This window comes from Ptychodera flava, chromosome 9, assembly GCF_041260155.1.
Source record: "Ptychodera flava strain L36383 chromosome 9, AS_Pfla_20210202, whole genome shotgun sequence".
NCBI lineage: Eukaryota > Metazoa > Hemichordata > Enteropneusta > Ptychoderidae > Ptychodera > Ptychodera flava.
The window spans coordinates 28,676,915-28,701,195 of NC_091936.1; the positions used below are offsets into that span (position 1 = coordinate 28,676,915).

General features: G+C 38.4%; 1 protein-coding gene across 2 annotated transcripts in view; it reads left to right on the forward strand.

The window, feature by feature from the left end:
- LOC139140589 (G-protein coupled receptor 54-like) overlaps nt 1–24,281 on the forward strand; it is a 178,703-nt gene that overhangs the window by 25,892 nt on the left and 128,530 nt on the right. Inside the window, exon 1 of one of the 2 annotated variants that reach the window (XM_070709933.1) lies at nt 9,432–9,512. The exons of the other annotated variant lie outside the window; for it this stretch is intronic. The gene's annotated coding sequence lies outside the window, so the exon portion shown is untranslated. Of the gene's footprint in view, nt 1–9,431; nt 9,513–24,281 lie in introns of those variants that run through there. 2 annotated transcript variants of the gene reach the window in all.

Here is a 24,281-nt window from a genome sequence, read left to right on the forward strand (position 1 = left end):
GACATAGAGCTTGCTTCTGTTACACGGGGGAGGGGAGGTTGAGCGGGGGAATATAATGGGGGAATTTCACTCATTTGCGAGAGCTAACTCGCTTGGCTAAGACTAAGCTGAGAGGTACCTAGGCCTACACATGCAGAATCGTGCTAACATCCGAATAGATCGACACGAACACTGGGAATTTACGGTGCAAATTGTACTGTGTAGAATTTAATAAAATAAGCTAACTCAAGCACTTACGTACACTACTGCCTAGATAAAAATGGCCTATTTAACAAAATAGTGCGGGGGTAGCGGGAAGCAAGATGTCTAAACCGTGGAGGAGAGGAGCGCCGAGCAGTTGTCTCGTCTTGCCTGGTCTTCCGGTCGTCTAGGGTTCTCCTCCAACGTCGATTCTTCAACTCTCTTTTTCTCAGTCCTTTTTATCCATATTCTCACCTATTGTTTACACCCGCAAGTTCGCACCAGTCATGTTATGAATACTTAATTGGTGTGGGCTGTGGCGTCAGCGTCGTTTATCACCAGCATGGGAATCTTATGTATGTGGAAGTTAGAATTTGGCTTGAATTTTAATATACCCACAGCCCCTATCCAACGTCAGATTGATATCATAACACTTGTTAAAAATATTTAAGCGTGAATCATTAGATCTTCGGATGGATATAAAGTTTAGAATGATGACATGCAATTGTTCCACATTCAAATATTTGGCAAAATTTTCAGAGTTTTCATGGCTCGTTCTCGTATTCCACGCTTTTTAGTCCCCTCGGACACCGTCCGGGGGGACTTATAGGTTTGGTCATGTCCGTGCGTCCGTGTGTGCGTGCGTGCGTCCGTCCGTTCACGCAGATATCTCATAGACGCCTGGAGCGATTTTGTTCAAACTTGGTTCAAGGATAGTACCCTACCTCATACAGATGCACGTCGATTTGTTTCACAATGCGATCAAATTTGGCCATGTTAGAGGACTTTTTAGTTTTCACCTCCATAGACCCCCATGTATAAGGCAGTCCATAGACTCCCATGTATAAGCACAGGCGACCCATAAAGTATTACTGAGATTTTCACACTAGTTTTCACCTCCATAGACCCCCATGTATAAGGCAGTCCATAGACTCCCATGTATAAGCACAGGCGACCCATAAAGTATTACTGAGATTTTCACACAGTTTTCTCTATCATTTTCTCTCCTTTCTTCATGCTCTTACTGATCGGAGTAAATAAAATAAATGGTTTATTAGTCCCCACGGACACCGTCCGGGGGGACTTATAGGTTTGGTCATGTCCGTGCGTCCGTCCGTCCGTGCGTCCGTCCGTCCGTTCACGCAGATATCTCAGAGAAACCTGGAGCGATTTCGTTCAAACTTGGTACAAGGATAGTACCATACCTCATACAGATGCACGTTGATTTGTTTCACAATGCGATCAAATTTGGCCGTGGTAGAGGACTTTTTAGTTTTCACCTCCATAGACTTCCACGTATAAGGCAGACCATAGACTCCCATGTATAAGGCAGTCCATAGACTCCCATGTATAAGGCAGTCCATAGACTCCCATGTATAAGGCAGTCCATAGACTCCCATGTATAAGGAAGTCCATAGACTCCCATGATAGATAAAGTCCAGGGGGCTCATAGATTGGGTCATGTCAGTCCGTGAGTCCATCCGTTCACGCAGATATCTCAGACACTTTGACAAAATGTCATGTGACCTTGGTGACCTTTGACCTCGAATATACATATTTGTCCATAACTCAGTAACCACAAGTGGTAAACCTTTCATATATGGTATGATGGGACACCCTATGACGCCACATATTGTACCTCATTAATTATGTGCATATCTAATTTTGAGCAAGCCAATAGAGCTAGAGGTCTGATTTTTGGTATATATGGATAACTTAGCAATACAATTTTTTTGACAAAATGTCACGTGACCTTGGTGACCTTTAACCTCAAATATACATATTTGTCCATAACTCAGTAATCACTAATGCTACACCCTTCATATTTGGTATGATGGGACACCTTATGACACCACATATTGTACCTCATTAATTATGTGCATATCTAATTTTGAGCGAGCCAATAGAGCCAGAGGTCTGATTTTTGGTATGTAGGGATAACTTAGCAATACAATTTTTTTGACAAAATGTCCAGTGATCTCAATGACCTTTGACCTCAAATATACATATTTGTGCATAACTCAGTAACCTCAAGTGCTACACTCTTCATATTTGGTATGATGGGACACCTTATGACGCCACATATTGTACCTCATTAATTATGCGCATATGTAATTTTGAGCGAGCCAAAAGAGCTAGAGGTCTGATTTTTGGTATATAGGGATAACTTAGCAATACAATTATTTTGAAAAAATGTAATGTGACCTCAATGACCTTTGACCTCAAATATACATATTTGTCCAAAACTCAGTAACCACAAATGCTACACCCTTCATATTTGGTATGATGGGACACCTTATGACTCCACATATTGTACCTCATTAATTATGCACATATCTAATTTTGAGTGAGCGAATAGAGCTAGAGGTCTGATTTTTGGTATATAGGGATAACTTAGCAATACAATTTTTTTGACAAAATGTCACATGACCTTGGTGACCTTTGACCTCAAATATACATATTTGTCCATAACTCAGTAACCACAAGTGCTACACCCTTCATATATGGTATGATGGGACACCTTATGACGCCACATATTGTTCCTCATTAATTATGTGCATATCTAATTTTGGGCGAGCCAATAGAGCTAGAGGTCTGATTTTTGGTATGTAGGGATAACTTAGCAAGACAATTTTTTTGACAAAATGTCACGTGACCTCGGTGACCTTTGACCCCAAATATACATATTTGTCCATAACTCAGGAACCACAAGTGCTACACCCTTCATATTTGGTATGATGGGACACCTTATGACGCCACATATTGTACCTCATTCATTATGTGCATATCTAATTTTGAACAAGCCAATAGAGGTAAATGTATGATTTTTAGTATATAGGGATAGACTATAGGATAGAAATTTTTTGACAAAATGTCATGTGACCTCGATAGCCTTTTACCTAAAATACACGATTATGTCAATAAATAAGTAACCACAAGTGCTATGTCCTTTATTAGTCCCCACGGACACCGTCCGGGGGGACTTATAGGTTTGGTCATGTCCGTGCGTGTGTGCGTCCGTGCGTGCGTGCGTGCGTCCGTCCGTCCGTTCACGCAGATATCTCAGAGATGCCTGGAGCGATTTCATTCAAACTTGGTACAAGGATTACTTCATATGTCATACAGATGCACGTCGATTGGTTTTGTGATACAATCCAATATGGCTGCCAGGCGGCCATTTTATTACGATTTTTTCATGTACAGAGCCATAACTCAGGCATGTTTCGACTGATTTTATTCAAAGTTTGTACAAGGACATTGACCAATGTCATAGATATGCACGTCAATTTTTTTTGTGATACGATCCAATATGGCCGCCGTGCGGCCATTTTGTTACGATTTTTTCATGTACAGAGCCATTACTCAGGCATGCTTCAACAGATTTTATTCAAAGTTGGTACAAGGACATTGACCAATGTCATAGATATGCACGTCAATTTTTTTTGTGATACGATCCAATATGGCCGCCGTGCGGCCATTTTGTTACGATTTTTTCATGTACAGAGCCATTACTCAGGCATGCTTCAACAGATTTTATTCAAAGTTGGTACAAGGACATTGACCAATGTCATAGCTATACACATCAATTTGTTTTGTGATACGATCCAATATGGCCGCCGTGCGGCCATTTTGTTACGATTTTTTCATGTACAGAGCCATTACTCAGGCATCTTTCAACAGATTCAAAGTTGGTACAAGGACATTGACGAATGTCATAGCTATACAAATCAATTTGTTTTGTGATACGATCCAATATGGCCACTGTGCGGCCATTTTGTTACGATTTTTTCATGTACAGAGCCATAACTCAGGCATAACTCAACTGATTTTATTCAAACTTGGTAAAAGGACATTGACCCGTGTCGTGCACATGCACATTGATTTGTTTTGTGATACGATCCAATATGGCCACCGTGTGGCCATTTTATTACATTTTTTCATGTCCAGAACCATAACTCAGACATGTATCAAGCGAATTTATTCAAAGTTGGTACAAGGAGATTGGCCAAAGTCATACATATGTACATTAATTTGTTTTGTGATACGATCCAATATGGCTGCTGTGCGGCCATTTTGTTATGATTTTTTCATGTACAAGCCATAACTCAGACATATCTCAACCAATTTTAATCAAATTTGCTACAAGGACATTGACCTATGTCATACATATGCACATTTATTTGTTTTTTGATACGATCCAATACGGCCACCGTGTGGCCATTTTATTACGATTTTTTTCATGTCCTGAACTACAACTCAGACATGTATCAAGCGAATTTATTCAAAAGTATTTTTATCACAGACCTAATGAAGAGGACTTTATCCTCTCTGAGGACCTGTAATCAAAGTACCCATTAACAAGTGGGGACTGTGTCATCAACGATGACTTGTATTTAGTAGGATGGGAGACCTTATGACAACACATGCTTTACCTCGTTAATTATGCCCATATATAATTGTGGGCAAGCCAATAGAGCTAGAGGTCTGAATTTTGGCATATATGGATTAATTAGCTATACAATGTTTTTTTTTCAAAATGTCATGTGACCTTGATGACCTTTGACCTTGAATATGCATATATATGCATAACTCAGTAATCACAAGTTCTTTACGCTTCAATTTTGATAGGATAATAGACCTTAAGATGTCACATCTTGTACCTCATTTATTATGCACATATGTATTTCTTGGCTGGCCAATACAGCTGGAGGTTTGATCTTTTTTCCCGATTTAGAACCATAACTTAGACATGCCTCTTGTTACAAATTGGGAACAATGACATAGACCTATGTGTCCATAGATCTGAACATATACACTTTAGTGATACTTCTTAATGACCTCATTTCCCTGCCCCCTCAAGACTAATACTCCTATTACAAGTGGGGACTATGTCATTGTCAATGACTTGTTGGCTGTAGGTCTTGTTGTGACAGTTTTTCACAAAAGCTGCAGAAGTTTTTTTGGCCAGTCTTTCCTCTGCCGATTCTGTCTCGTTCTTGACCACTCCTAAGATCTATTGGTCTTATAAACCTCTCTTTTAGAAAAAAACCAGTGAGGCTGTATTATCTTTGAAAATTGTAATTCTTTGCTTTCCATGCCTACTGGGATTCAACGGTAGAGCTTTAAACCAACATATTCGCCGTTGTTACTAGTACATCATAGTTCTTCCCTAGCGATTATATGTGTTCCATTTAAAGGTATATTGTCACCTGTTCCAGTTTTGCCACAGTTACAATGGAAAGAGAAAATTTAACTAATCACAAATTTTTGAGGGTACTGAGGGGGATCTTGAAAAAATAATAATCAATTGCGATTCCTCCAGTCCCCCCCCCCAACCGTTATTTGTGAATGCAGCCTTAGGCTGTTGCTTGTCCGAAACATATCAAAAATATAATTACACTGAATGCTAATGTTAGCAGTGTTTACTGAAACAAGCTCAAATTTGATCACAGAATGAGTTGACTTGTTTTAAACAACGAAATTGAAAGAGGAATTCGACTGACCGCTAAAAAGAGACTTGTCATGTGAGCGTTTTTCCCCAGTGGAGTAGATTGTTTGTGTTCATGTACGCGCTTGAATGAAATCTGAAGTGTCATTTTTCAAGTCTACTTGTTGGAATATTGTTTTCGAGTTTCTTACAAAAGAAAAGCGAACCTTTCCGACAGCTTTTCCGAAAGGTTGATGTTTTCTGGATTGTGCTTCATATGCTGAAGGACTCCTCAAATAGAATCGTTTTGAAAACGAGGCAGGGTGTATGTGTGAGCTAATGATGAATAAAATCAAATAAAATGTAAGATGAATTTCGCCTCTCAGAAGACCGTGGCACATCAAATAGACCGAGAAGCGAGAGAGTGTTCATACAGACACTAAATTTTGATTAAGTTTATATGCAAACATGTATGTATGTATGTATGTATGTATGTATGTATGTATGTATGTATGTATGTATGTATGTATGTATGTATGTATGTACGTGTGTGTGTTTGTTATCAATGATACGCTGGCACTTTAAATGTGAGTGACATTGTTTCTTGTATCTTCAAGTTCAGTTTTATGTGTGCGTGTGTATTTCATAACATGAAAATTATATATTGCATCGCCGGTCAAATCGTTTTTAAGCAAACAGAAGATATTAAATCGTCTGCAAATGTTTGAACTACAATGAAACCCGAAACCTGGGGCAAGAAAACTTAAGAAAACGTGATAAAACCCAATTTTCTACTCCCGCACAGATATGTACGTCGGCAGAAGCGACAGAGGAGTTTGTAAGCACATTATGTTGATATTAGCTCGCAGGCTTTGGTAGCTCCTATTGGCATTGTTAAGGGCCGAAGCAATTACAGACCTGACACTGGCGGAAATTGGCATTTGCTGTGGACATTGCCTTTAAAGCAGAATTTCTCAGTGTCTCCTGAAAAGGCTGTAATTAACCTCATTAAAATTTGTAGAGATTTCGCAGCGGTGTTCATAGAAACAACTTTTTAAAATGAAATTTACAACCTTCTACTCGTACCTTTCAAAAGGAAGATTAGTGTGGAAATCGAATTTGAAATTACGATAGAAAATTGCGGTCATGGTACGTATTTTCAAAAGTGGAGAACCACATATTTACAGGTGTGCACTGTTGGATAATGAAATGGTAGCATTCTCTCCATTCACTCCACAGACAAAGATAAGTTGTAGAACTTCATGAATGCGAGATGGACAAAGCCGAGCTTCATTTGAGTTTTAAAAACAAATAGTCACATTCCGTGGGCTAAACAACTAACGGTTTGATTTCAGAAATACTCATTGCAGAGACAATTTTTCCCAAGACATAGTTTGACAAAAATGCAAAACTTGAACTTGACACTTTTAATCCGTGATCGAAATGCCCTAGTATTCTACTAAATGTGTTCTCATAATTATTAATGAAAGTTGCTAAAACGTTGTTTTAACATTTTGATATGCTCTAGTCAGGACACTTGGCGACGTTCAAGACACTAGATTTAGTCAAACTATTATTCTTTCTCCCAAAAGATTTAACTCATAATCTACCCATTAAACTACCTGATGAGCTGAATAATTTTCTCTTTATCTCACCCAACCTTTGTGTTTCTTCTGTAATACTTTCTGACGGTCGATTATTGTGATTTTATATTCATAATGCGATAGTCGGGGAACGCGTTGTTGCTATAGCGTCATCGTTTCGCAAGTGTACCAAATGAATCATTTACTGTTCTCCTTGATTTGCGCACTTCAGTTCCATTACACAAAGCCAAATATAGTAAAAATACTTAGAGCAAACAGAACGTGCATAGTTTGAATAATCATTAATCTGAAACTTATCTGTCATTGAAAGTCAGTAATTTTTAATCGCGGAGATTATTGTGTGAGCATTGCCGATTTTTTATTTTTTATAAGCAATGGAATTGAGAATTATCATATTTTCCATGCTCTGTGGAAAATGTAATGTGTACATTGTAAATTTACCATACCCTGACGCGTCCAATGAGAGTCTATATTATGGTATGTATACGGGTATCAAATACTGAAGGCACTCCTCGTAGTACGAGGTTACATACAAACATTCATATCAGCACTCATCTTTTCAAAAATAAAACTACATACAAATGAGAAACAGGATTTGTATGGCCTCAGGAAGGAAAGAAACTTCGATAAAATTTATGAAAAATAATTTAAAAGTATTTCCCGGGGAAACATTTTGACACCATAAAGGGTACATATATGGTAGCTCGGAAACGTGCATCAAGCAGGCCTATAATTGTGATAGAAGGAAGTGCACCAAGGGATTGACATTTTGTATGCTAATTTTGTGATTAACAAATTATTTACATGCTGTCAAACTGATGAGCAGTTTCCTTGTTATCAACTAACGGCCCAAAACAACAACAACAACAACAACAACAACAACAAACAAACAGAAATCAGTGTCGATTGACCTTCGTTTCTATCGTACATGTGACAGAGCATCCAAAGCACCTTGCTCAGTAAATCTAAATCGTACTGATATAGCAATTTCTGTGTCAATATAAACGTCTGAGTGAGAACGGGCATATCGTTTCTTTACTTAGTTTTTACCTTAGAAAAATGGTTGAATATGCTACTGATTGCATAGAAGTCTATTTCACATGTTTTCAATATAGTGCGCACATTATCACTGACCCCTAAAAACAAAATTAAACAAGATACTTTTCAAGCTTCAACTCAACTCTACTCCAACAAATCTGTTCCCTTCTGCTTCAATTGTCTGTAGGACAATTTCGACAGCAGATAAAGAGTAAACTGCATAAAGTAGATGTAATATTAGTATTTTGAAACACAGATAATAGCAGCATATTGTACCATGTCCTGAATGCATACAGTAAATCAATAGACCGACAATGGGGATCCATGTTTGCATTGATTACTCCGCACTATGTAGCATTTAAACAAAGAATTGAATATCGCTAGGTCTTGGATTTATCTCCCCACAGGAAATTACTTCTCTGATTGCGAAAATTCGGATTCCGACGCAGAATTGCAGCTGACCCATCAATTCACATCTTTAGATTGTTTCGGTGACCCCGGCCGTTATTTCGCTGTTAAAATAAATGATATAGCGCTAGAATATATTAGTTGGCGCACATAGGTTCGGTTTATCGACTGACAGAGCGCGTATACGTGCAGAGGGAATACGTCTTGGGAATATTTCCCAACGAGCACTACTTTCAGTGAAGCTGAGAAGGTAATCTCGACAGAAATTTTCAGCCTTTTTTGGTCGAAGTCTCTGCTTTGTTTAACAATGAATATACGTCACTGCACGGCAAATCGTGATTATTTTGCAACGTCGTCGTGTAGCTGCGGGTCTGTATCGCAAACCGATTACTCGTACATCCTATATTGGCAGGAAGAAAACATTGCCAGCCGATTGGCCCAGCGTCTCATTTTATCTTCGAAGTCATTTATCCGACGCTACAGGCTGACTAATTTAGAAAAAGCCATATACTGTGTAAAGAGACTGCGATACTGGGGATTTAATTTTTACTGTGCAGAATAAATGTCAAGTTGGGTTCGTACAAAATGAATTCGCGACAAACCGCGGGTTAATTATGAAAGACAGCGACCCAATGGTTTACGCCTGCGACCAGGAAGGTATCTTGAACACTGTTCATATAATGCAATTTCTTGTCCAATAAAATATGAGCCTGAAATGTCAAGAGGGATATCATATAAGCAAAGATCGGGTAATATTCTCTTTTTGTAACTTGCAGGAACCTTCCGTATTACATCAATAAATACATTCCTAACGAAAACCTATGTGTAAACAGTTAACAAGGATTTCGCCTCAAGTAAGTAATTTATTCGTAACCTTTGCTAAAGTTTTCCCTAGAATATGAGCAAGCTCCTGTAATATATCCAGTAATCACGCAACAAGTGATTAAACTGTTTAGCATGGGAGCATCTCAGACGTGAACCTCAGGGGAAATGGTTGGTATATTCCTTCGAGCATTTTCCGACTCTTGCGGACACGATTCAACCGAAATGTGGGTCACTTTTCAACGTCACTTTGCACATCTCACATCGTATAGTCGCAAAGGCTCGCTCACTGAGAGCGTCAGCACCGTCAAAGTGGGCACAGAGCTTGACTTGTACACACACCCTTCGAGACTGTGAACATATACATACAGGAAAGTCAAACCTCTCCCTTTTTATCATCATGGCACGTCCTTTTAAGAAGTCGAGGGGGGGGGGGCAATTAATGCCTTTGATTAGCTCTTCATGGGTGCAAAACATTACTAAGGATTGGCGTCAGTTAGGTATCAAAAGAGGACACGTGGAATAAGCTCTATGGAATTTAAAACAAGGTATGCTGCCTCTTATTGTTAGACACTGAAACCAAGTTATTCTGTTGACAAGAATGCCTTTGCAACTGAAAGAATCATGTGAAAATGCAGATATATAACAGTGCATAAAGACGGATTTCCGTAACGATCAAAACAACGTTTGGGAAATCATCACAGGGAATGTTAACTGGAAACGAAAAACACAGTCCTTCATATTGGAGGGAGAATAATACCATGAGGAGATCAGTCACACAACATAAGTGAGAATGAAGCTTTATGTTGAGGAACATCTACTTCAGTTCCAACGTCAGCAAACTATCAAAGAATCATCAGAATTGGAGATATGGAATGGAGATTGTCAAAACTCACTTGTTTGGCCATAAATCGCTGAGTGAGCTTACCAGGTATCGCTGTGACGAAGGGTAATGTGAAACTGGAAGCTCAAAAAACAGATTTATCCTGAACTGTCGAGAGCAGTCATAGAATATGCAATGTGTTTCGCAAACTCACTGTAGCAAGATGAAGAATGGAGTGCCGTGGGCTTGTCTGTTCACAAAAGGTCAGCCAGTAATGAAGGCTGGCTGGTAAGGTAACCGTATAGAATATTATGTTGGCGCTAGTCGCATTGCGTGTTTTTTCGTCTCCTGTCTAGCGCATGTCTGAAGCCTCTTTACGTGTAAACTATTGTAGGGTATCTAACGTATCGAAGTTATTTCACATAAAGCAAGTAAAAAGAAACTTTTTTTAACTTTGTCGCAGTTTAATTTCTAAAATCTTCGATCAGGCAATCTAAAAGAGAAAGGTCGAGCCAGTGTATACAATCTAGGGATATTGTAGTTAGTCTTGCTCTCAAGTGTCAACCGCTAGCAGGCAAAACCTGAAACAACTGCAATGCATTTTAGGGAAACCCTATACAGCCTGTGCAAGATACCAACATATCTCATATTCAAATTTATGCCGAAATTTGCTGTAATGGGATCATGAAAGCGAGCAGTTGCTGTTTTAACAAAATTCTGCAGATGTACCTCCTCCGGGAGGAGGAAATTTCCCCTCAATTCATATGATGCTCCTTCTATGTTGAAAGCCTATGTAGGTAGTTTCGATGGCCACATTTTATGTTTAGTGTCCACCAAAGGGAGGTAATGTCTCACATATATCTCTGTTTACGTGTCTATCTATCTGTTCTTTGCTTCGATACCGCAAATTCATATTAAATATAGCACTCAGGTGTGTTTTGGATAAGGCTAGAAGTGAATAGAGTTTTTTATTTTCTGAGGCTTTCACGAATACAAAGTTATTGACAGCATTTTCCCCCCAAAATGGTCGCCTTGAAGGACAGTTGAAGTTCCCTATACCCACTGAATATACTTTACTACAGTAGCCCAATGTCTTGCTGGTTTTGCTTTCGTAATACAATCCAACATGGCCGTCTGACAGGCAGTATGTGTCAACATTTCATGTTCAAAGCCATTCCTCGAGGATGGCTGCACAACCTTAGTTAAAAGTTGGTATGTGGACAATATACACTTAGTGATACATACCTACTCGTATCAATTTGTATTTGCTTAAAAGGCAACTGTTTTGCTGCGACTTAAATTCTTGTGTACAGCCATTACTCAAACTTTCCTCGATCGACTATTTGATAGGTCGGCACAGTGACAGTTTACTATAGCGTACGTGTTGTGGAGATTATTACATTTGTGGAGGTTACAGGGACTGTGATGCACTAGAATTTGAGTCAAGTACTGATTTTAACGCGTAATTATTTTTACAAATATCCTTTAAAAGATCGAAGATGTGGAAGTTGCAGAACACAACCGAAAAGCGTAAATATACAATGCAACTGCTAAAGAAATGTAAATCATATGCACTTAATTGCAAATACAAATTGCATCAAAAGGCGACAAAGTATTGCATGCTAATTTGTACAAAGAAAGTCAATCATAAACTTTTACCCAAAAAGTGTCTAAACGTTCAAATGTTGCACATGTAGTCTACGTGTTTTCTTAAACGACACTTTTATGGACAGAAATTTCCTAAACTAAAAATAACTTACGTTTCACATTTCATTCAATGGCGTACATACTATTATCTAATGATACTTTTATATCTTTAGACAGACCGCATGGCATCTACAGGAGCTAATCTTTATTTTAAAGAGTAATACGATATGCATAAATGTTATCTTTGCGAGATGATATGTTTCTTATAACCATGCTTTTGAATGGTTATCTTCTACGACTGTCATTTTTGCCTACCGTAGTCTTGTCAAGCTGTCCAATATTGTATCGTGTTTCCATTATTAAGGTTCGATACCAAACGTTGAAATTGTGATTGGCGTTCTGAAGAAGACACGGGCACGTTGACTGCAAATGTAAGAATGTCATTTTTACTTTTAAAAAATGACATGTTTTATCTTTAAATATTTTTATCATCAGTTACATCTATTATTACAAATCATCATCACAAATTCGTCGATTCTTGGCGTATATTTAAAATTGTGACTTATTCGTAAAAGAGGCGCGCGACTGCTGGGTTGTTATTTTTATTCTCAAACTTAACAAAGGTCTCGTCAGAATTGCACAAGCTACTCAGCAGTCGATAATAAAATTAGATTTCTTCGCGGTAAAAATAGCCTTTCTTAAGATAAGAAGTCTTTAAGAAGATTTCCCATGGCATAGTCAGTGAAAGCATGTAAGTGGCTTTAACGGTTAACCAAGCACCGTCTGTATTTACGGTCGACATGATCTGTGCATTATCAAGATGAGTTACACAGATGAATGGTATTGAACATGTCAAATCGAGGGGCGTCTACCTCTCTCTTCACACTGAGAAGTAATATTCAATATCTTGTTTCAACGTGACATGCGTAAATTGGAGTCAAGAATACAATGAAACCTCCGAATAAAAGTGAGAAATTTGATGACGGAAGCAATCTCGTCCTGAACGTTAAACTGAAAAGGCGGAATCCGCTGCTGCGTACGTCTTAAGTTACGAGATCTAGGTAACATCGGTGCATATTACACAAGTTGAACTGACAGCGGAGAAATTCTGAGTAAAAGTTGCTCATAGATGGCTTGACATGCTCTGAACCATTCTCTTGACTCCGTGTGATGTTTATGCCGTTGACGGGATTTCGAAGTCAACTCAGATAATTTCTTCGGCGGCCAAGTTCTTGCCGTTTACGTCACTCTATATTCCTTGAAGTCGACGAGGACCGTATGTGTACTTTTAAGCCCTTTGCTGTATTAAATGCTAACAAATATCTCCGCGGTTTTTTTTTTGTGAGGTGGTGAAATGTCTAGTGTTACGGCTCCAAGAACGAAGAATATTCTGCACCAATCGCTGTCGGCACCGGTACACACCCCCAGGGAAAAGACTTCGACAAGCCACAACACGATATGTTGTCAGACGGCGATAGGGTCGTACTTTGCAATGTCAGCCTCATGTTACTTCGCGAAAGCAGATGAATTACCCTTGCCCTCCTTTCTAGTTCCGTGAAATCGGCAAATCAGCATAACGAAATACTCTTATCCAATCCAGACCTGAAAATAGCGTTTGGGCGAGCTGCTGCCGCTAACTGAATAATTATCTGTGATGTTGGAAAATCCGTAGGTGATATAATAGTCGGTCTAACTTTCTGTCGGTCAAGTGGAGAGTTGTCGGTCGATATATAACAAATTAAGACACCTTCTACAATCTTGAGTCGTGCTTCGACATGGAAAATGGCGCAATAGTTGATTGCACAATCGGCACTTCGGAAAATGCGATGAGAACATTCTTCTATTTAGTCACGATTATTTCTGTCGCCCATGATAGCAAGTGCAAAAACGCACGCACAACCTGGACGCCGGGAGCAATGATTTAATTGACCCCCGCCTGAGAGAAAAAAAATATAATACCAAATAGCTCTAGCAAACTTGAAAGTACCTATACATGTATGTGCACTTGAAAAATCAAGCACAGCGACTTTCATTCGCAAACATGTCACGGTTTTAAGGTCGATAGGGAGGAAATGCCTTAGGAAAGGGGAAATTTTTGCAACTCTCAGTTCAACTGGAGAAATTTGAGTGCCCCGTTCCAGTGAAACACATAAACATTGAGCTAGCTGCGTCCACTCTACAATTGAAAAAAAAAATCAATACTTTTGGCACTTACTACTGTTGATAATCCTGCCACGAGGTCCGCTCTCTTTTAATCGCCCGACAGCAGGAAACTTTTCATTTTGCAATATGTCAGCGTGACGAGAATCATACGGCTTGAACAAACATGGTTACAAACATGGTCACAAACGTGGGTACAAACATGGTTCAGATCGAGGGTTGGCCATGACTATTGCAGTTTCTGCAAATACCATTAATTTGCATGTAGAGTGTACGTATAGAGTGTACCAAGTTAATGTTGCCATTTTCTTGAAACTTTAATAAAAAAGCACAGTGCAAAGAGTCATTCTGCATTCCCTAAAAATTCGAAAACATAGTGTCACAATGCCAAAATTCAAAATAAAATTGCGAGCTAAGATCTTTTTCTGCAACTCCAATGCATCAAAAGATTTTAATCGGTAGTTTGTTACCTCTAAGTGTGTTTTATAAATGCACCGTTGCATTTTTAAGCTTAGCCAACAACCTTCTTGTTTCTTCATACATGTCGGAGGTCCTTTGGAAGGAATTGACAGTGTTTGTTTATACAGTCCAATGTAAACTCTATCTACTGAGAGCAGGCACGATTTTTAATTGATCACTATTTCATTTTGCCGAAAGGTCTGCGAGTGGCATCAGTGCATTCTTTGAAGATTTTGTTTTGCAGGTGTATCTCGTGACGTTTGACTATGACGTTTTTTCTTCTGTCAGGAAATATCAAGTAATACTACCCATAAAGTTTCTATGTTTTCGTTAAATTTAAGTTATTATTTAATTATTAGTTTAATCTGCAAGAAAACACTAAATTTTCTTCGGCTGATTCGTTCACTTCTTCTCATTGTACTGTGTGCAATGTGACCGAATATATATATATTTATAATATATATTTATAATATATATTTATAATATATATATATATATATATATATATATATATATATATTATATATATATATATATATATATATATATATTTGTAATATATATTTATGCTTTGGTTACTTTCTCAAGAAAAATCCCAAAGAGTCTTCAGGAATATTCATCAGAAATGACATCGTTCTTGTGAATGGATACGGTAACTCAATATCATCAGAGAAGTATTTTCAACGTACTGTCATAATTCTACGTTTAATTGTTCTGCTGAAGGTTTTTCCTCATCTTTCCTCCCCTTTTTCTCCCTCCTTTTTTCCCTCCCTTTCTTCCTCCTTCCCTTCCTCTCTTACTTCTTTATTAAGATTTCAAAAAAGTGTCAATCTATTAAGATTTCAAAAAAGTGTCAATCTATGCAAAGAAGACAGAAAAAGGCAACATAATAAATATCTTTTATAAATAAAATGTACACAAAAGTTTTAGTGTGAACTGAGTGGGCTTTGCTATCTTTATCATTTTTATTACTTGTTTAGATCGGTGTCACACTTGCCATCACGTAAATTTTGATGTTTTGCATTATTTACGCTTTAGTAAGTAGCTTTAATGCACGTTTGTTTGTGATGATGAAGAGTCCTATAGGTTTTTATAGCGTGGACGTGTCTCGAGTGCAAATATGCAATCATAAAAACTTTTACATTGAAAAATGAAAACAAATACCTCTTAATTCACTTTAGTACCAGCTGGTCCTACACTCTGAATCCTACTGTATTTATAGTCTCTATAGCCTTTTCGTTTTTTCCAAATTACTTCAGATCATAAATCAAGTGTAGTAAACTTTAAGCATGCAACTAATATTGCGTAGCCTCTCTATGCTTGAACGACCAACTCCAATTCCTCCAGCCCTAGTTCATAAGTAACAACGGCTCTCTTATGTGGGGCATTATGTTGGGAACCGTCACCCACGCAACGGCCCCCTAAGATACTATATTGTTTCCGAGACTGTTTATCCACACGTGTTTAATTTTGCGTGTGTTTTCTGTCTACCATGTGCCATGTCTAACAGATGCAGATGGTACTTTGACCTACAAACTAAACATTTGCCCTTTTTCTCCTAGTCTGTGCCCTAATGCATTAGTGGATAGTAGAAGAGTGACCTGTTTAATCATTTCCTTCCGAGCGTTTGTTATCGGTATTCCCCTTCAATTAGGTTACTTCCTCTCAAAATCATTCCAATATATCATTCTTCTGCGGCTCTGCAGCAGCGGTTGGCAGTTCGTCAGCTGCATTTCCCGTCTCATCTCTCATCTAGGTGGCTGGCTCGGCTTGCACGAAGTGCGCAATACGAGACCCTGATTCAATATCTGCGTCCGGGAATATCATTTTCACCTCTGTGTAGCCGCGCGATGGTGGAGAAAAACACTGTCTTCGGAGAATTTAAGTACATCTCCAGTGTAAGCTAAGAGAATTCAAACTCCCGGAAAAAATCTTGCGAGTGACAGATGGTCGGGAGAGGCACAGATCGAATTGCTCCTCGTTCACCGTCTTACAGAAAGCAGTCTCTCAAGGTATGTGCAAAGCGTTGTCGTCGCTTGAGGCTAGGAATATATTTGCCCAGTCACTGAGACATAGTTCTCAGTTCTACTCTGCAAAAAAACTTCCCGTTCAGTGGCCATGGCATTCCGAAAGGGCCGTTCAATCTGTTCTGTGGATGGGGCTCAGGTTATATCAGGTGCCGCCAACGAAGTAGACTTGGTTCAAGTCTGTGATTTGTGAATGTTTGAGTGGAGTGAACGCAATGATTTGTATTTTGCTTTCATGTGCAACGCGCGCGTGAGTGGACGCGATGAGTAGGGTGAACGCGATGAGTGGAGTGAACGCTATGCAGCGGAGTTTCAAAAAGGTGTTCGTGCGAAGTTTTTCAGCGGGCGGGCAAATTTCAAAACAAATCAGCGGACGGGGAGACAATATCGATATTTACTGTGGGCGGGGAAGAAATTTCATTACTTTCAGCGGGCGGGGAGAAAATTTTTGATAGTGGGCACCGGAAAATACATATACATGTTATATTTTAAACAGAACGTTACTCCGACAAGTTTCCGAAAGCTAACATTTACTCAAATGCTGGCCTGCCAGAGCACATACTATAGTACTTTATACGTGTTGTCGCAGAGACGAAATAGAGACTTTCACGGGTGCAATAGCTATGCTATGGCTCTCTCTTCCCTGCTAATGAGCAAGCACAGTTTGTCATTCAATTGATGACAAACTTTGTATATTGTCCTGATTTCTGTAATGTAACTCATGACTTCAACAATCGTAAATGCCGGCGGTTTCGCTGGTGTTCTATTTCAGCGAACTTGAACGTGATTTTCCCGCCATTGTGACCATGGCGAGTAAAGAGAATTGTTGTTCTTGCCTCGACTTACTCTGAGGTTTAGCTTCAAACAGTGTACCACCAATACGAGTGTTACGTGAAAGGCGGTCTTTACTTTGCCAAGGGAAACGGGTCATTGAGAAATTTCGTTTGATGTCTACGTTAAATGAGTGTATTACATAATACCAGACAAGATGAGAAAACAGCAATCAAAACAACACATAACAAATATTGAATTATACCTAAGGGCATTGAAAACTTGGTTGCCATCGTAATAAATGTGATTATTTTCCCGCACACGGATAAGATGTATCTCCGAACAATTTCTTTATCTTCGTCAACAAAAGAACATTATTTTACAACAATGACTTCACTCAGTTAATTTGAAGATGTGATTGTAAGAATGCCGCACCTTTTCAGGTATAAAGCAGAGCACATTCAAGATTCCTTTCGGCAAAGAAAAAAACCGAAAATTTACAACAGATGGCCCAAACCCAGAGAACAAAAGCAGCTTTGAGAGCTACAGTTTGATAGTCACGGCGTCATGTCGAGACAGAAGAAAATCCAGACGTAGGTGTTTGGCACCACGTTCGGCGACAGTCGTACCACTTCGGCGGTTCTGATGCGCGGCGGCGTCTCACAGTTGAGTATTGTTGTCTGTACGTGCAGAAAACACTTGAGACTCGGTTGGTGGCCCGACGAAGCTTCTTGAAAAGCAAAGAGCTGGCAAGAAATGACTTGCGTTTCGCGTTATCCAAGTCACGTCCTTTCAATTTCTCACACAGCTTCAGCCCTACATGAACAGTCATATTTTTTCTTTTATGGTTAATCCTGCCGTAAGCGTTACGTCCATTCAACGTCACAGCACGTTCCAGAATAACATATTGCGAATGTCCTAGTTATCCATTTTACGAGCCAGTATATTGAAACAGTTTAGAATATACAAAATGGTTATATATATATATATATATATATATATATATATATATATATATATATAATATATTATATGTATGTATGTATGTATGTATGTATGTATGTATGTATGTATGTTTGTATGTATGTATGACTACCGTGCACACGTAAGCAGGATGCTTTATGCTCGTCTTCGTTTTTCCCCTTACCTTATAAATTTGGTACATCAACTTCATCCAGTAATTGTGCCCCAAGTTTGATGGTGGATACAATAAAACAAGAAATTGCACAAAAATTATTATATATACACGATATATATATATATATATATATATATATATATATATATATATATATATATATATATATATGACGAGAAATATATTAATTCTCGATAGAATTTGATTGAATGCTATTAATTCAAGTTATCCGATGTCAGGTAGATATCAGGGTATCCGATATCAGCAAACGATTTTCTTTTGTCAGAGAAATGAAAGAATTGAATGCAAGCACCTATGAATTATTACGATTGCATTATCATAATTCATAAACCAAAAAGCTCTGGGGTTCATTCATAAATAAACCCTTAATTCTCATTTAAATCGTAGAGATTTGTCAAAGAAAGTAAAGCCCCCATGTAGCTTCGAATTTTATACATTATCTTTATGATTTTATTTTCAAACCAAAAAGGTTGGTTGATGTGAATGTGCTAACTATAGGACACGTATAGGAGTATCACTGCTCGCTGATTTGGACCATGCCTATGTGTTTTAACAGGTTTAATAAACGGGTGCCGCACTCATAAAATGACGCCCCTCCCCATTGAAATGTACAAAAACTTGTGTTTCCTGCACATACACATCGTGTTTATAAAAGAAACACGCATGCAATTTACTTGAATGCACAAAACACAATGGCCGACGTTGTGTTGTTATAATCTTTATTTTCTCTGTCACATGATTAGTTTTTGAAAATGGTGGGAAATCTAAAATGTTGTTGAAACATTTGAATTTGCATGCCACTTTCGACACTTCTGACAGAGTGCTATACACTTTTTCAGTCTTTAATGTGTCTTATTCAAAGAAAACTCTTGGAAAACTGAGGATCTTTTGAGATCGGTTTATTACTCATTCGCAGCTATATTGGGGCTTTGAGAAAAAGATTAAGACATTGGATTCGCATGTCTGATGCAGAAAAAATAAATGATAGAGAACTATGTGAAGAACACGGACATCAAGTCCAAGTAGAGTTGTCGCATTATGCATAGCGTCGACGACAATTCCTCAATACTCGGGTTTCGAAGTACGACTGCGCGGAGCAAAGTGAACATGTTCCTATCCTTGCTGTTTTCAAAACTCCTGTGAATTCACAATAATGGCGGAAAAAATAACCCAAGTGCCTGTTTTAGTAGTCCACTGATCGAATTGGCGAAGCAAGGGCTTCTCAAATCAAACTGTCACTTTACGCTTTTCTAAGCCGTACGTTCTTCGTTTGCGCTTCTTTTGCTCTTTCAAATTTGTGAGACCTTTGACCCCAGAACGACTACCGTTAATGTGACACGGAAGCGATAACATATCACTTTCATTCAGATTTATTACCTATCATTGCCAAACGACACTTCAAGAACAGCTGCATGGTCAAAGGTCAGGCTGAACTCGCACATCACCGAAATGTCAGAGGGAAATTTGCACCTCTTTAAAATATAGTAACGAGCTTAGAGCTCAAACGCAAAGGTGATAACAGACGATAATGTGAAAATTGAGTAAGTTTACAGACTGAGTTTACATTTAGGCTAACTCCCAAAATGTAAATATTATTTGCCTAACGACTGATTTCTCTTGATCACATACGAATTCTCTCCTTGCAAGGTGCAAAGAGTCGATGACATGAGTTCAACAGATCACCGCACTTGAATAGCAACTGCAGGCATACATGCTCATTTGAACTAAATGCCTATATGCTGTAGTAACAGTCGAATTAAATGTATTGGTTATCACCTTATTAGTATAATTTTTAGAGCTCACATCTTATGATGGTCGACTCCATTTAAATGCTAAATTTGCTCCATGGACATCGGTATTTCCAATGATGGTGAACTACTGAACAAGAAATCCTTGATAAAGAAACTTGAGTTCAGTCGCTTTGATCGTTGTTGAATGCTCAGATTCGAAAGTGACTAGCGTTTTTGTATCACATTTGGGCTAGAACTGAGATGAGCCGAGAACGACTCTTGGTGTCGCTCGAAACTCAAACGTCTTGTCTTATATGTGTTTGCATAAATGGGGTCTATTGGACAGTACGGAATAATCTCGCCAGAGTGCGATACATTAGTGTACATTTACATAAGGTGTATTAAAAAGAGTGTTCATAAGTACTATGGAACCCTGGACAGAGTGACGCATCATCAATATACAATATCCAATCATGTACCGCGGATCGTGCACTACATAGTTTTATGATATTAGATCGTAGCTTTAAAATTATTTACCCAATTAGTTTTCTGTGATGTAATTTTCGGAAACGGCACGACAGAAAGTTTGGCTTTGGTAGCTTTACAGTTATGGATGTGCGATATTTAGTAAATTATCTCGGGAATGGTGACATTAAGGTCGATGCGGGCTAAGCATGATTTTCGTGTTACGATGGGAGAGAGATTGGTTGACGTCACAAAGAGTGATGATGGCAGAACACCCATTCCAACCCTCATTGACAATGTTGTCGCAGACAAATTGCACCATAAATGTCATGAATGTCAGTTTTGGTGAAAACGGTCAAATCCAGTGTAAACTATTTAAGCAATAAAGCACACCCAGCGACGGTGCACCACGAGATTTTGACCAGTTCATGACATATATGCACGAGCGATAGCGAGTGCATATATGAAGAGAACTGGTCAAAATCGAGTGGTATACTGTTGCTGGGTGTGATTTGTCGCTATTATATCATAACAGTATATTGAAATTCTGGCGTGGAACGTCTAAAGCGGATTTTTGCTGAAGCTGAGAGCTCGCTCGTGTGCCAGCCGTGGTATCTCGCCAATATACCAAGGTTCTTTTCGCACCTCGACAATCAGATCGCTATATTTGCGCCATCAATACACTGATATAATCAAATATATCTATCTCATTGGTGGCTTTAATTTTAAACAACTTTTTACAAGTGTTCACTTCTGTTTTACAGTTTTAAGATTTATTGAAACTACAGGTATATCTAACTCATTTCTGGCATTATGTATGTATGTATGTATGTATGTATGTATGTATGTATGTATGTATGTATGTATGTATGTATGTATGTATGTATGTATGTATGTATGTATGTATGTATAATAATGTGTCATATATATATATATATATATATATATATATAATATATATATATATATATATAAACAGATTACTTCAAGTACAAAGTAATGAAATCTATTACTTCAGTTTCATGCATCTTGCAATCCACTTTATCTGAGGATTGCAAGATGCATGAAACTTAAATAATAGATTTCATTACTTTGTACTTGAAGTAATCTGTTTATTTATAACGCTCTGCTTTAGCATCGGGCACTGTAATTTCCCACGAGGACATCTGTATACTTCGATATATATATATATATATATATATATATATATATATATATATATATATATATATATATATATATATATATGCCCTATATTCTGTAGGTTTGTATTCCGTATTTATGTGAGGGGTTTATAATATTTCTCTTCATCTGGTCATTACATGACTATTTCCCATTTCCACATTAATAGTTATTACTAAGCCGATGAAATTATCTGATAGTGGAAAAGGGGTGACGATAAATGTCTTTACGGCATGGGATATTTCAGTGATGCATCGAACGTTCTAGGCTATATGCTTTCTGAAAGATCCCTGAAGCTCACTTGCATATTAGAATTCAACGTTTAACGGTAACGTCGTCTTTGCTCCAAAAACTGAGATTCACAGCCTGCCAGCTCATGTTGTCTGCTGCCTAATGACTGATATCACGATGACTTAGTTACTATGACTCGCATGAGAAACCATCTCGGCTTTTCTCTCTAGAATTTAGATTCATCGAAAGCCTTGCCATTTAATTACTACAATTTCTCTTGTTCCATGTATGCTTGCCAAGTAAGCCAGATTGATTATTCTAATGATGGATTAGCCATTCAGAATCAATTCTCCCGACGAAGAATGCAAGAAATCTTCCTAATTTAAGCCTTTTTCCTCCTGAAATTTTACAAACTAAATCCTTGCCCGGTTAATCTATACGTTGGAGTGGCCAGAGTTGCCATGGTAACAGCTTCCGTTGGAACAGTCCTTCTCTCTTGAAGTATTAATCTATAGTTTCATCTCCTACCAAATTTGCACCCTTGGGACACTCGCTACAGTCCTGATTTCGTCAATACCTTTATTGCATTCGCTTAGTTGTAAAGAAAAGCAATACTCGTAATACTCGCGCCATTTATTTTTATAAGGATCCATAACGCTGATATCACTTCAGGGTATAAAATAGGATATAAAATATCACGTGTTCGGGGACATTGGAGAAAGTAAAAGACGCAAAGCCTCTATCTTTTCAGATTTTTCGGTTATTTATGTTAGGATCAGCTATTCACTAAGTCTTATACTATTATTCTATCTATTACGCTACTCGCATCTTGCGTATACATGTAAATATGTTGAATGCACAATATCTCGCATGTAACGTAAATTATGTCATCACAGTTTTTACTGTTCGTTAAGGTATACAGTCACCTGAATCTAAATATGCCCAAACATGGTCAAAGGGGTGTTCCTTGGTATTCCAAATGCCCATGTGAGGGTGCTGTTTTTAAAAAGCGGCCACCCGCTTAAAATCTGTGATTGGTTAGATTTTCTCTTTCCATGGTAACTGTGGCAAAATTGGAACGGGTGACAATATACCTTTAACAAGCGGGAAGGAAACAGAGATACCACGACCGGCAAGTTTGGCACTTTCACATGTTTCAGTAAGCAGAACAGCATGAACAGTTGCTCACATGAAGCAAAAATACGCGAAGCATTTTGAAAAGAAAGCGGCTGCTTCCTTTTCACAGAAAGCGATAGAATAATTTACCGATGAGCATCTGCGTATTAAATCACCTATTGGCAACGTCGTTGAGCCGAGATATCGCCTATACCCGTCCACTTTGGGAGTTGCTACCGTATACTCGACAATGTACGTTTCAATACCTCCGTGCGTGTCGTACAGTAAAAAAGACCCAGAACAGCGATTCAATTTACGGAATCGAGTTCTTTTCTACCAAAGTCTGAGGGTAATTCTAAAGACTTGTCTCTGCAATTACATAACGTACCCAACTTTAAATGTCAACCAATATCGCATTACCGAATTTTGCAATTGACAGCTAAATGTCAAACTCCTCGTGAAAACCGACAAAGATTTGCCTGCGATAATCCTTATCCGATGCATGGTTGAAGAGGACTCATGATGTTGATAAAATTCAACGGGGATGGTATCGCGAGACAGGGTTTAATGGCTAGCCTTTCTACTTTCGCAAAACCCTGTACTATTTTTTCAAGCATGAAGGACGTGGCTTTTAATGAAATCTTTATTCTATGCTCTCAAATTACACTGACGAGAGAGAGAGAGAGAGAGAGAGAGAGAGAGAGAGAGAGAGAGAGAGAGAGAGAGAGAGAGAGAGAGAGAGAGAGAGAGAGAGAGAGAGAGAGAGAGAGAGGGGGGGTAGGAGACAGACACAGACATTACAAGAGAGAGACAGAGACAGACAGACAGACAGATAGACAGACAGACAGACAGACATACAGACAGACAGACAGACAGACAAGCAACGTTCGAGTTCTGTTATGCAGTGAAGATTTCAGTTGGACTTTTCGGATGTTACCAGCTTCGAATTCTGCATAAGTTATCGTGCGTGATCAGACTACACGATAAGTCAATATAACTGGCCACGTATTACTTCAATTCCGTTCACGTTG